Source organism: Triturus cristatus, chromosome 9, assembly GCF_964204655.1.
Source record: "Triturus cristatus chromosome 9, aTriCri1.1, whole genome shotgun sequence".
NCBI lineage: Eukaryota > Metazoa > Chordata > Amphibia > Caudata > Salamandridae > Triturus > Triturus cristatus.
Genome location: NC_140592.1, coordinates 1,055,502,512 through 1,055,517,269, shown reverse-complemented (window position 1 = coordinate 1,055,517,269; position 14,758 = coordinate 1,055,502,512). Strand labels below are relative to the sequence as shown.

General features: G+C 44.2%; 1 protein-coding gene and 1 pseudogene across 1 annotated transcript in view; one reads left to right on the top strand and one right to left on the bottom strand.

Moving 5' to 3' along the window:
- SEC23A (SEC23 homolog A, COPII component) overlaps positions 1–14,758 on the top strand; it is a 989,636-nt gene that overhangs the window by 482,847 nt on the left and 492,031 nt on the right. The window lies entirely within an intron of this gene.
- LOC146799367 (keratin, type I cytoskeletal 17-like) lies at positions 85–1,222 on the bottom strand (annotated as a pseudogene).

The window sequence follows — 14,758 nt, the reverse complement described above, 5'->3', positions numbered from 1 at the left end:
CTGTAAAGGACAACTGTGGTCTTCATCCAGTGATGTACCCAGGGTTTGCCAGCTTGGGTCCTTCAAGATCTCTACATGTTTCCCTCAGAAGGCAGATTTGTGGACTTTCTTTTGGGATGCGACAACCTTCCCATCCATGGTCTCTTCAACGATTGTGCGGACTTGTCGGGTGGTTTGGAGCACATCTTTGGAAGCCCTGGACGAGAGCTGTGCATCCTCTCCCTCCAGCAGGTGGCAGTAGGTGGCGATCTCCATTTCCAGGCGTGTCTTCACATCCATGAGGATCTTGTACTCTTGGCTTTGCCTTTCCATGTCGTTTCTGAGCTCGGCTAGCTGCACTTCAACGTTGGAAACCATGGCCTGGATCTGGTTGAGTTGCATGCAGTACCTGCCCTCGGTCTCCGCTAGGGTGCCTTCCAGGGCAGATTTCATGCTTAGCTGGGTCTGTAGCTCTATCTCCAACCCCTGGAAGGTGTGCCTTAAGTCTGTGATCTCGCTCTTGCTGGACTGTATCTGTTGACTGTGGGTGGCAACTTTTCGATTAAGTTCCTCCGTCTTGCTGAAGAACCAGGCCTCGGCATCTCTGCGGTTCTTTTCCGCCAGATCTTCATATTGGGCTCTCATGTCAGACAGGATCTTGCCCAGGTCAGCAACTGGTGCCGCATCCATTTCCACGTTGACCTGCCCACCGACTTGGTCACGCAGGGCGTTCATCTCTTGCTCATGGTTCTTCTTGAGATAGGCCAGTTCCTCCTTCAGGCTTTCGATCTGGATTTCTAGGTCTGACCTGGCAAGAGTCAACTCATCCAGGACCCGGTGTAGGCCATTGATGTGGCCTCCACACTGTTGCGAAGGGCCAGCTCACTCTCGTACTTGCTCCTGAAGTCATCAGCTGCCAGCTTGGTATTGTCGATCTGCAGCAGGGTCTTGGCATTGTCCGTGGTGGCAGTGTGGATCTTGTTTCGCAGGTCTTCGATGGTCTTGTAGTAGTGGCTGTAGTCGCGGAGGGCCCGGGGCCTTGCTTCTCGTACCACTCGCAGATCTGGTGTTCAGGCTTGGTGTTGGCCAGCTCCAGGGAGCGGACCTTGTCCAGGTAGGAGGCCAGGCGGTCATTCAGGTTTTGCATGGTGGCCTTCTCGTCACCGGACAGCAGACCATCTCCCACACCGTGGCTAATGCCAAAGCTAGAGCCACCAAAGCCATAGCCGGCACCACTACCCATATCGCCTTCCACCTCAGAGGACACAAACCTAGCTGTGGACAAGGAGATATTCCTACCTCCGCTTCATCCGTAGATGCTCGAGGGCCGGTAGCTGCCCCCCGAGTAGACGGAGGACACCCTGGTATTCTCCTGTAAAATCTAGGGTCAAGAGACCAGTTGAAAATGCTCTTGCCTTTTAATTTATTTATTAATTTATAGATTCATGAAAATAATTAGTATGTTTTTAGTCTTTGAATGTATGGTTTGACTTTTAGCTGACAACAATAAATATTACCATGTTGTGAGATTCCAAACACAACTAATAAACAAATATCCCTGATGTCTTTTATTTCCCCTCAGTGGGATTTACATTTATTTTTTACTTTTCATGTGGGCTCTATGTTTGAACTAATGAATTCATGCTATATTGAAGTGCCTGTCTTGGATATGTTTTTACTGCTGCCACTCACTTCAGCCAAAAGAATTATATGAGTTGCCGTGTCAGTTTCTCCTTTATTGTTTTGAAAAGATTCAGTTTTGTTGAGGGTCAACCTATCTTTTTTGCCCATTGTTTTGGTGATAACACCTAAACAGATCTTCTGAAGAGTCAGATTATTTGTTGTGCCCGTCAATAGGGGGGAGAGGTGTTCCTTTTGCATTATTCACAGTAAATGATCTTATTAAACTGGGTTGAGAATCAGACGCAACTACAAATGTACTGACATGTTATCTGTTAATGTGTTCTAACTGTGGTACTAGATGCAGACTTTTACCAATGTGTTATCTCGAGTATAGATCCACAGCGAGATGTTACCAAATGTTGCAAAATATGCTCTCTTATATCGTATATGTACTTCATTGCATGGTTCTTTGTAACTTGTAAAAACCCAATAAAAACTGTAATATAAAAAAAAAAACTATCTTTTTGGCCCAAAGTAGTTTGAGTTCCACATCCCTCAAACTATTTCATTATCATCTTTCTTTCTCCACGTTATCCTTGGAAAAAGGAGGAAAGGTTAAACTTGAGATGAGCCTTAAGCCATTATTGTTATACATCTTGCAAAATTTAGAACAGGTGATGATCTGTCCATTGCATTTGAAAAAGAGGAAGAATCTGCCTAATTGATTCAGGGCCCACTCTCTAAAGGATAAAACTACAACTTAGGAATTATTAAGAGAAGTTCCTGTGCAGTCAGTCTGCGAGAAAGTGACCTGGACCCTGTTTTCTTTTGCCAAGTGTAAGAAATTGGACTTTGGTTGAGAGAGGAGGAAGCCCCACTCAAATAATAAACACAATCTTTGTCAGAGTGACGCGTAAAAGTTACAAAATAAACCTGTGCTTAACCCTCTGGTAGCTTGGCACAAAAGCAGTCAGGCTTAACTTAGAGGGAATGTTCAAAGTATTTATGAAGCATTCAAGTCATACTAAAGTGAAAACAGAACACAAGAAAAAACCCAAAACAATTTTGAAAAATAGAGTAAAATGTAAAGAAGAAAATTACACCAAAATGACAAAAATTAAAATTAGTAGAACTGGAGTTATGATTTTTCAATTTTCAGGTGAAAATAGCACTAAAACTGCAACTTGGTGGAATGTAGGTCAGTTGGACTGGGTCAAAGTCACAAATTCAGGTTTAGCACGGGTCGGATAGAGAGACCAGGTTCATCCTGGTGTAAGGTTTACCTTCTAAATGTCAAGTCCACGTGAGAAGCCTCAGCTGGTGCTGCTTGTTGGTGTGGCCATTGTCGACACGAGGAGTAGTTGCCACTTTAGCCTCATGTTGGTGGGAGACGCAAGCAATCTGTAATAGCACGGTGGGCCGGGTGGCCGGGCCGCGATGACCAACTTGGGGAAAAGTGGATGGCTTGTCAGAAAAACGACAGAAACAAATAAAGTTTTTCTTTAAAGAAGTTGCTGCTTCTTTTAATTGCTTTGTTTTCTCAAGTGCTGTGTTAAAGTACACACGTTATTTGTAAGCGAGTAGAGGAGGCAGAACACCAGAAGTTTCTTGTCCCGTGCAGGCCAAAGTCTTCCCTTGCGAAGTCCGTCAGCTGTTCTCTTCTCTGGCTGATCGTGGAGGATTCCGGGCCCCAGAGACATGAAAAACAACAAATACACGGGGTTACTGGTTTGTTCGTGCGCTAGTCTCCGCTTGTGCTACCGTCACCAGGGATTGTGGTTCTAACGGGTTTGAAGTGACTAAAAGGGTAAGCGGTCTAAGTGGGACTGGGTGCTGTTTGGTCACCGAAAAGAGCCTTGGTCAGTAGCGGCAAAGAATTCACCTCCAACCCTCCTGTGCCCCGTTCACAGCCCCATGCAGCCCTGCCCAGCCCACCACCACAGCGAACCCCGAGCGGTCACTTGCCTTGAGCCACGACCCAGGAACTGGGCCGCGGCGCTGGGACCTTGAGCGTCCTCGGTCGTAGCTGTGCTCCCGGACCCTCCGGTCTTCGGATCTCCCGTCTTCTTCTCCTCTTTGTTACCGCTGGGCTCCACTCGCTCTGGTCTCTCAGCTGGCTCTTGATTCCTTCCCGACTCGTTCTCTTCTCTGCTCTCGTCGTTCCCCTCCTCGCGTTCAGTCTCTTCCTGTTGGCAGACCGCTCCTCCTTCATTCCCCGCCTCTTTTCTATTCTGGACTGCCCCTCTCTCCGCCTTCGTTTGGTCGTTGCACCAATCCCGTGTCTGTGACGCAGGTGACGCTTGGTGGTGTGTCAGAAGTGCTTGGGCCACTAGACCGCTCCGTCCTTCCGGAGGGGAGTCGCTGTCTCGCTCGCCTGAGTTCCGGGATTCTGACTCATCGGAACTCTCACACAATCGTTGTTTGGCGTGAATAGCCGGTTACCATCTGAACTTCTTATTGGCGGAGTCTCGATGACAGTTTCTCATGCAAGGAGCCTGCTCCCGGTCACGAAGAGCCCCAAACCTCTGGGTGTTCATCTGGAGTGCAGATTTTTGTAGGTTTTCGGTAGGAGGAGTATGCCCTGATGCCAGCAAGGGTCAGGACCTGAGGGCATCTCTTGGGGATCAGGACTCACTCCAGCAGAGGCTAGTAGCAAGACTTTAGCAGGCCCAGGTGGTTCAGGCCAGCTGGGCAATTGCAGGAAAGGCCTCTGAGAGTGTGTTGTGTTCCTGTAGCTCAAACAGGAGGTCAACCAACTGAGCTTTGGAGTCACATGTGGGCATCCTGGGTTTCAAGGCAAGCAGGTCCAGTCTTCCTTCAGACTGTTGAGCAGTTCTTCTGAATCTTCCACAGGGGTGTTCTGATGAGAGGTTCTGAAAGTGCCACATTTATACCTAGTGCCAGTCTTTATGTGGGGGCAATCCCTTGCCTACTCCAAAACTGGTTCTTGTCAGTTATTTCCTTTCCTTCGGGTTTGGCTCCTGGTATTGGGTTCCTTTTTGTGTGCTGCAGGCAGGATCCTCCATGGCAGGGTGCAACTCCTTCTCAGCCATCCATACATGAAGACCCACTCCCTCTACACCCAGGCGCCTTTAGTCCTCATGTCTCGAAGGAATTACAACACACTACATGAGGGCCATTTACAGTCATGTGACCCTGGACACTAGCAGAAAGACAGATTTTTACGATTAAAGAGGTTTTTCAATTATAATTTAAATGAGTGAAAGAAGCATTTCTCAATCTGTTCCCAAACTGAAGTTATCACACAAGTATAATAAGGTAACCCAGTTTTAGTCTATGGGGGAAATAACCTTACTACAGTGAAAAATGACTTTAGGAGTTTTTCATTATCAGGGCATGTAAAACCTAAAAACTCATTCCTACTTTTTAAGTACCCTGCACCCTGCCAATTAGGGTTTAGGGCTACTTTATGGGTGACTTATAAATATTCAAAAGGAATGTTTAGGCATGGCAAAAGGTTTATATTACCAGGCTGTAGTGGCGGACCGGAGGCATATTCTACAGTGCTAATTTAGTGGGTTGCACAATGATGTGTGTAGTCCCCTTTCAGCATGTAATTTACAGACCCTGGGTAGCATTTACTAGTGACTTTTAGAGAAATTAAATGTTAAAATTAGGTATATGCCAATTTTGCTATGTTTAACAAAACCAGTCCAGCAAAAATAGTGGGATGAAGGCAAATAGTCTGGGGGAATACCACGCCATGGATGTCATGTCTAACACTAAGCATTACTGTTAGGTTGAGCCAGACTGAGCTCAGTAGCTATCCAGACAAGCGGTTGACTAGAGAATATTGGTGAAAGTTAAAGGATGGCTCCTCAGCCCTTCTGGTTTGGAAATACTTGAGTCTTGGTTCTGTAAAGGAATATGCAGGTGCCAACATGTATTAACAGAACATGATGAATGTGTTTTCTAATGGATGTGACGGCTGTGGAAATATGGATTTTTCTGGTCAGTTATGTCCCCTATCTTGGACCCCAACGGTTCTATGTGCATGTTACAAGTACATGTATGTTCCCTCCAGTTCCAGTTATGAAGACGCAAATACATGTGCGTCCGCCGTTAACATGTCCTCTGTTGATCCGCCATGAATGGGCCGGATATTCCATTCCTAAGTACGAAAGGCCACCGCCTTTATATGGTTCACTTATGCCATTTTACAGTCCAGGCAAGTAGGCCCTGATTCTGTCATCAAACTCTTCTTGCCTTCTGCCTCTGAAAGCTCCAGTCTGAGCCTGCATCTGTGACCATGAACTTTGTCTCATCTTCTGCGCGGCTCACGAAGCCTGACATCAGCCTGCTGCCTGCAAAAAACTGTATTTCACCTTCGAAGTTATCTGCTCCGATCCCTGCCCAATGCATTCCTGTCTAGTAGTTTAAGTAAACATTCTGCCAGCTACCGAGCAAAGGCCCGGCTTCTCTGTCTTCATGCAAGTAATTCATAGCCCTGTTACTATGGAAGATTCCGCCCTCGCATCTAGTGTAGACACTTAGACGCTTGTACACGCGCTAACAGTCAGTATAGTCAGTATAGAATAAGATTCTACTCGAAGAAACCTCTCTTTTGGATAACTTAGTTCTTTAAACATAGGATGTTAGATATGATTTGGGATTAGGTTGACTTGACCCCCCAGACTTCTTGTCTCCACATGTAGAGCTAAATGTCAAGTCCCCTTCACCCCCTAGTTGCACGTCAATCACACGTCATACTGCTGCGCGCGCATCTATGCCAAGTATAATCTTATAGATCCACCTATATATGACATCATAACCAATTATGTTCCTTTTTTCTCCTCATTACACCCATTTTCGGTTACGCATGTGAATCGTCACCTTCCTTATCAATTGTTACGCCTCCCGCATCTATTTCATTGTAATGTATGTTCTATAAAAGTCATTTCTTGTCAATAATGTATGTACTTCACTTCCTGAACCTTCGTGGTGATGGAACCTGGAGCAACCGATTATAATCGACCACTGGAATAAAGCCCATTCAGAACCTCTAATACCACGGATTCTGCCTCTTATTTACTGAGCTATTTTATTATGTTTCTGTATCAAATTAAGTCCCGGTAATTAAATTATTTACCACATGAATGGCGCCCGAATAGGGACACTTTCTCATCTCACGCGCCGGCGGTGCGTTGCAGGCCCGGTCTCCTGCCACAGCTGGACGGACAATAACGCGTACCAGCAGGATTTCCTGTATCTCCCTCCGGTCAAGCGGGGGCGACTGAGGCTGCGATCAACACCCAGACGAGGCGGTGAGAAGTGCGAAGTATCCCGACCAGAGCCTAGCTGAGAGAGCAAGATCCGAGGTATATAGAGGCCCACCAGTTTCCGAAGTCCCAAGTCGAGTCCAGTGTCCGAAGCGTTCGAGTCGAGTCCAGTCCGGTTCAAGTTCAGTCCAGTTTCTGAGGCCTTCCGTTTCCGAGCTACCCGGTGAGTACCATTACTGGGGAGGCGTTCTGGCGTGCACATAAGTTGTGCCGGTCCAGACGGGTTTGGGTACACAAATCCGGTCTGCACTGTTTTAGCAGTGTATCTGTACTGTTTTAGCAGTATATCTAGTATATCAAGTATATAAATTCAGAATAATTCAGTTCAAGTCGAGTATCATGTTTAATGATTAAGTTTTCCTTAGATCGTCATCATCATTGTTGCTCAGTTAAATGTTAAATGTTAAATGTTTTAATAACGTCCTGCATATTGTGGTATGAATGACTGTTCATTATTGTGTTTATTGTATTAAGTTTGTTCAAAATCCAGTATCAGATCAGTTCTCATTAAGTTTGTTCAAAATCAAGTATCAGATCAGTTTTCAATATGCCACTCTTTTCGAAACTAAGACAGATCACAACTAGAAAAGGGGTACTCGAAGAAGCTGTTCCCATTCCTCCTAGGGACACTCCAGGGTACTTCATGTATCATAAACATGGCCTAGACGCCATATTATTTCTTGATCTATGGGTAGACTACACTAAGGAATTACCAGAAAGTCAGAGGTGGCCCGCAGCGGGGACCTGGGATGCAGAGTGCATCGTGAAAGTAGAGGAAGAATTATGGAAAAAGAAAGCCAGACAATCACAGAAAGACGCCATTGAATTATGGCGTAAAGAATCGTATAGACGAACAGAAAAAGCACGTAGACAGGAAGAGAAGAGTAAAGAAAATTCAAATGAAGTCCGAGAAAATCTATTAATTAAAGAAGGTGCACGAGTGAAATCAGAACAAGTAGACAGACAAAGAAATGCCCTTATGAATGGTATGTATCCCCTTCTGGCTGAAGGATTACCTAAAGCTACTCCAGGGATACCAAAAGACTTGCCAACCCCATTATTTCCAATAAAGGTACATCCTAAGGGGCATCCTAGAACCGCAGAAGATGTTTTTCTTTCCTCATATTTAGATGACACAGCTCCCGAGTATGCTAATCCCGCCCCACATAGACCGCCTGCCAGGGAGGTTCAACGCCAAGATCCAGTACCCGTATCGCTACAGCAACAAGTTCTGACACAAGTTCCGGCAAGCACATCTGTTTCTGCATCTGTTCCTACAGCTACTTCTATAGCTGTATCCACGCCTATAGTTGCTGTATCACGTTCAACGAATCCATTCACACCCGATACCCCAGATGGGGCTACCGGAGGTGCTACCAATATCTTTTCTACGCCACCTAGAATAAATAAACTTACTTTTCAAGAGTCAGCACATTCACGTACCCCCAAACTCATAAATGCCCGTACGCTTAAGGAACTTCTTATAGATTGTAGATATGACCCTGTGCCCGGAAAAGAGGACGAAATGACCCTAGCATCATTACGTATCAGACGAGCCGCAGTGTATTTAGGGAAATTACCAGGAATGACTGCACATCTAGATAATATATATCATTTTGTCCAAACTGGGCGAGATTCTGAATGTATTAACAGAGCTATGGAATACCAGAAAGTGGAAATACAGGGGGAACTGTTGCGTTTCCTCATAAATTGCGTAATCAGAAATCAAGACCGACCGGGGGTAGATCCGGAAATAATGCAAACTCTTACCAGATGGAGCCAGAATATATCAGAAGGGAGACATGATAAGCAAAACTGTATAATAGCCATGTGCAGAAAGATCCGTAAAGAAATAGAACGCCTACACGAAGAAAGATTAGCGGTAGACCAGTTCGAACAAAGCGAGGAAGAAGCATCAGGACTGCCCACAGGACAGTCAGAAACTATAGCCTATGTAGGTAAAAGAAGATCTTGTAATAGTACTAGATATCTTACTGATCCGATACTTCCGATGTGTCTAGAAAATAACAGGAAATTTCAAACACCAATAATATATATAAGGTCTAACGAACATTCATTCCAAGCAGCAGATAAATTACTCCGAGAACGAAGGGGTTATCATTTTCTCGATTCTATGGATGAACAAGAATTAGCCAGGTCAGCTGTCCATTGGGTTGACAGCCCCGGGAAGTATAGTGATGACACAGTAGCACACACATTTTTGAATCTCACCCCAGATGAACAGCGTTTAGCTGGGATTTATATGATTCAACAACTTCTTATACTGTATAAAAGCCAACATTCAGATCCTGGTCCCTTACCTGATATATTGACCGAATTACTCACGAATAGATGGAGAGGTTCAGGTACTAAGCTAATTAAAGAAATACTAGAATCAAGAAAGCAGTACATTCTTTTTATATGCCCAGAACATGTCTCACTGCCCACCAAGGAAAGAACCATGTATTACATGGACAGACAGAATCCCTTACGAGAAGTGCACCCAATAAAGGGCGAGGACAATCAGTTTAAACGTGTGTATGTATATACGCCCATATCGAAAATAGAATTGTTGGAAATGAAGAAAGTGGTACCCAGTCATGACAAAGACCCAGCGGGTTTCCACCGAGAAATTAAAGACATGTTACTCATGGGAGAGTATACCTATCCCGACATTATGACAATATTAAAGGTATTGATGCCTGCTGGCATTTATGAAAAACTCAAGGAAAAAGAGTGGGAGGTAGGAGACCAAAAGATAGATTGGACTGCACTAGAAACAGAAGAAAAGGCCCGAGGTCCAGGTTCAGGGCTTGGGGACAAAACTAAAGCACTACCAGGTCTACTAGTACAGGTACTGCCACGCTTATTAACCACGAAAAAGGAAGACTGGGGTGCAATTTCAGCCTGTAAACAGAAGCAAGATGAAGACACTAGTGATTTCTATGCACGATTTGAAAAATGTTTTGGTATAAATAGTGGTATAAAAGCAAGTAGCGAATCATACCCACATCTGTTTGTGACAAAATTAGTTGAAAATTCCTTGCCCCAAGTGAAGAATAGAGTATTAAAATTCGAGAGTACCTGGCAAGGTAACACTCCATCACAAATGTTACAAATGTTACAGTATCATCACAATAGAATTAGAGAGGAACAAGATCATGAACAAAGACGCATGAAAGACACGAAAATGAAGATGCTAGTCTCCCAGACAGTTCCAGCTGAAGGACATAAAAAGGGTACGACACATTCTGGCGATTTAGTAGGACCTGTAAAAGGGACATGCAACTATTGTAAACAACTAGGTCATCATGTACACGATTGTCCAGTCCTGAAGCGTAATATCGCCACGGGTATTACAAAAGAAAGACCACGGCCACTTAGACAGGATCAGAATGAACAAGGAGCTTTGCAGCATGCACAGTCCATGTCAGCTCCACCACAGACTATACAGTTTGTGCCAGCTGCACCAGCGCTGCCTGTTGCTGCCACACAAACCACGACACGACAACTGTACCAGACCGCACAGTATGACTATCCTGATTATCAACGATATGCATGAACCAGCCTAGAGAGGGAAGTTGACTTACCCCTTATCGAGATCCCTGTAGATCAAGAAGGACCTTATGTACATAGTGAATTATTAGGCCAAGACAGGAAATTTTTACTCGATACAGGGGCAAGTCGAACAACCATAAAACGTAGTGAAGTTCCAGGGGCACCCCTCTCAGGCTCACAGAGTATTTCCCTTGGTTTTTCAGGAAAACCTATTGTTAATGAAGTGTCACAGCCTCTTCCATTTACGATAGGACCTTTGACCCGAACTACAGATTTATTGCTTACTAAATCATGTCCAGAAAACCTGTTAGGAATAAAAACATTGAAAGCTCTAGGAGCTATAATATGTTGTTCTCCGGAAGGAGTAAGATTGTTTTTACGTGATTTTAAAGGTCATTATGTGTCTAGAGACATGGATCCCCGATTGCAGACTTTGCCTACACATTTATGGGCACAAGGCCCTACTGATGTTGGTTGCATGAATATTACACCATATCGAGTTACACTAAAGGCAGGAGTGGTACTACCACGAATGCGACAATACAAGTTACCCCCAGATGCTGTAATGGCTTTACTGCAAATCATTGACGAACTCATTGCCCAAGGAGTGGTTGTAGAAACAGACTCCAATGTATGTAATTCACCGATAATTCCGATTCTTAAACGAACAGATCCAAAGGCCCCGCCAGTATATCGACTAATTATTGATCTGCGCGAATTAAACAAGTGTATTGTGCCACAATTCCCTGTGGTCCCCGATATCTCATCATTACTGACAGCTATTGATTCCGAAGCAACATTCTTTACTGTAATTGATCTCAAAAATGCCTTTTTCAGCGTCCCAATAGATCCGGAAAGCCAATATTTGTTCGGATTTAGTTTAAATGGACGTAGCTTCAAATTCTCACGCGCACCTCAAGGATTTACAGAAAGCCCCAGCATCTATAGCCAAGCACTGAAACGAGAACTCGACAGTATCCACATGCCAGTTAACACTGCTTTGCTTCAATATGTCGATGATCTGCTGATCACCGCCCGAAGCGAACCTGAATGTGAAAAAGCATCACTGACAGTTTTACAATTTCTAGCCGAAAAAGGGCACAAGGTGTCCCCTTCTAAGCTGCAATTCTGTGTCCAGCGAGTTATTTACCTTGGTCACTCGCTGTCCAAGGAGGGAAGGCAGCTTACACCCGACCGCATTCAGTTAATAGCTAACATGCCAATACCCAAGACGCAAAAGGAGGTGCGGGCTTTCATAGGCCTCACTTCATATTGTAGACAGTGGATCCCTCAGTATGCATTTCTAGCAAAACCACTCATTCAGTTGACAACACAGGAGGCAGCCACATCGACTGTTCTCCCTTGGACTCAGGAACACACACACGCTTTTGAAAGCTTAAAGAAAGCTTTATGTCAAGCACCAGTTTTAGCAACACCATGTTACAGAAAACAGTTTACACTCTTTATTACAGAACGCGAAGGTACTGCCTTGTCAGTACTCACACAGGAACAAGCAGGAGCACACAAACCATGTGCTTATTTTTCTAGTACATTAGATCCCGTAGCTCAGGCTCTGCCTGCGTGCCTAAAATCAGTGGCAGCGACAGCTTTAGCAATCAGACAAAGCGATGCCATAGTGTTAGGACATCCATTGACAGTACAAGTACCACATGCAGTGGAGGTTCTTGTGAACCGAACGCAAACACAACACTTGACTATAGCAAGACTTACAGGGTACGAACTAACATTGTTTCAGCCACATATAGAAATCAGACGTTGTAACACATTGAATCCTGCCACACTTTTACCTGTAAATGGAACAGACCCATTAGCCCATGATTGTATTGATGTTATTACAATCACGACGAAACCCAGACAAGATTTGACAGATGTTCCATTATCAGATCCAGACCTGACGTTGTATGTAGATGGTTCATGTATGAGAACAAGTACAGGAGAGTTAGTGGCCGCTTACGCAGTCACCACAGACACTGAAATTATTGAAACCAAGTGTATAAATACCTTGTCCGCTCAAGCAGCAGAGCTCGTCGCTCTGACACAAGCCTGTATTCAAGCCACAAATAAAAAAGTCAACATATACACTGATTCACGTTATGCATTCGGAGTTGTACATGACTTCGGCGTGCTGTGGCGAGAGAGAGGTTATTTAACTTCTCACGGTGCCCACATTCAGCACGGACCCCTCATTCATGCCTTATTAGATGCAATACATTTGCCCATTGCAATATCGATTATGAAATGTAAAGCTCATACGAAAATTACTGATATCATTTCTCAAGGCAACGATCTAGCTGACAGAACAGCTAAACAGACAGCTCAAACTCAAAAATCCGACATGACAAAGACAATAGTTCCGACGCTGACACATTGTATGACGGTTAAAGATCCTACTCTTGACGTAATTGATATACAGACACATGCTACACCAGAAGAAATAAAGAAATGGACGGAATTAGGAGGGATCCAAACGGATCAAGGATGGTTGATGAAGGAAAAATCTGTGTGGTTCCTTCCTGATTCAATGGTCCAAGTCATTATTAACACTATCCATAGTCCAGCGCATCTAGGAGAGAAAGCAATGCTAGACAGCATTCAACATATTTGGTTCAACAAGCATTTACGAGCTGCAGGCAAACAAAAAGTTCGTACCTGCATGATATGTTGCCAGTTCAACCCAGGAAAAAGCGTTCCCGTAGAACAGGGTGGATTTCAGCCTCCTGATCATCCTTTTGAAGTCCTCCAGATGGATTATATCCAGATGGAACGATGCAGAGGATTCAAATATGTTCTCGTAGTTGTCTGTGCTCTTTCCCGTTGGACGGAGGCATACCCGGTTTCAGATTACACTGCCCCGACTACTGCCAAACAGTTGGTTCGAGAATTCTTCCCACGATACGGCTTACCACGTGTTGTTCACTCAGATAACGGCCAGCCGTTCTCATCCGAATTAATGAAACACGTTTCACTTTTATTAGGCTATCAGTGGAAATTCCACTGTGTCCGACACCCCGAAGCAGCAGGTCTCGTAGAAAGACATAATCAGACTCTGAAAATAAGATTATCCAAAATATGCAGAGAGAAAGGTGTCGACTGGGTAGTAGCATTACCAGTTGCACTCTTTTACACAAGAATGGTAGCACACTCTCGAACAGGGCTATCCCCGTATGAAGTGATCTTCGGCAGACCACCAAATATGTGGGGGACGCCTATACCACGCAAAATAACTGATATTGACTGTAATATGCTGACAGATTACTTGGCTTCCTTGATGTCTGCACTACAATCTTGTCGTTCACAGGTAGCTGCAGCTTTTCCTGACAACACTGAGGTGAAACCCCATGACGTGGTTCCGGGGGACCTGGTCCTCGTGAGGAACTTTGACCGCAAAACTCAGCTGGAACCTAGGTGGAGGTCACCTCAGCTGGTGTTGCTCACCACAAGAACAGCCGTGAAGATCGAAGGCAGAAAGGGATGGATTCATTCAAGTCATATCAAGAAATTTCATGGACTAAAATCAGATGTGGATACCTCACCTTGTGTGTCTTCACCCATTGACTCAAAACTTCCTTTTGTGGAAAAAAGTGACTCTGAACACTATAAACTAAAGCTTAGGCCCAATCAGTCGAGCAATTTGATTGTTTAAGTCCTCTCCAAGGTGAAGCGGTTGAATTGTCTCTGACATGTATCCCTTGGACCTGAATAGAGAATACACCCGAAAAATGTTGAAACGACAGGCGTACTGTAAATCACTGCGTAGTCATTGCATAGTGACGTTATTAATTTTGTTTTTCTCAAGTCTTTTAATAATTACTGCAAGTATATTGTTGCATATATATTATCCTATTTCTAGACATGTTTACAATGTTACTGCTGAACATTCTTTTAGTGAATTACCTCCGCTTGAATTGTCATACAGATTTGCGCTGCGCAATAACACTTTTATTAGTATGTTACATCATTCCCATCAGGTTAGCAATGCTACAAATTGTTGGATATGTGGCCGACTCCCTCCTTATCAGAATTATAAAGGAATTCTACCTCTTTTTCCATACCCGTTCACACACAACGGCTCCTGTGGAGCATGGTTTAGTTTAATTAATTCCCAAGATTCGAAATCTGTAGTTTATCAAGACAATGGGGTATGGGGAAATCTGAACTTAGTTTTACTTAAGGTCTGCTATCCTAACAAGGAGGGACTTCCCAAAAGAACAGGAACTGATCTAGAAAATGAAGTATATGGATTAGGTAATTTTACGCTTAATCTTATGATCCTAAAT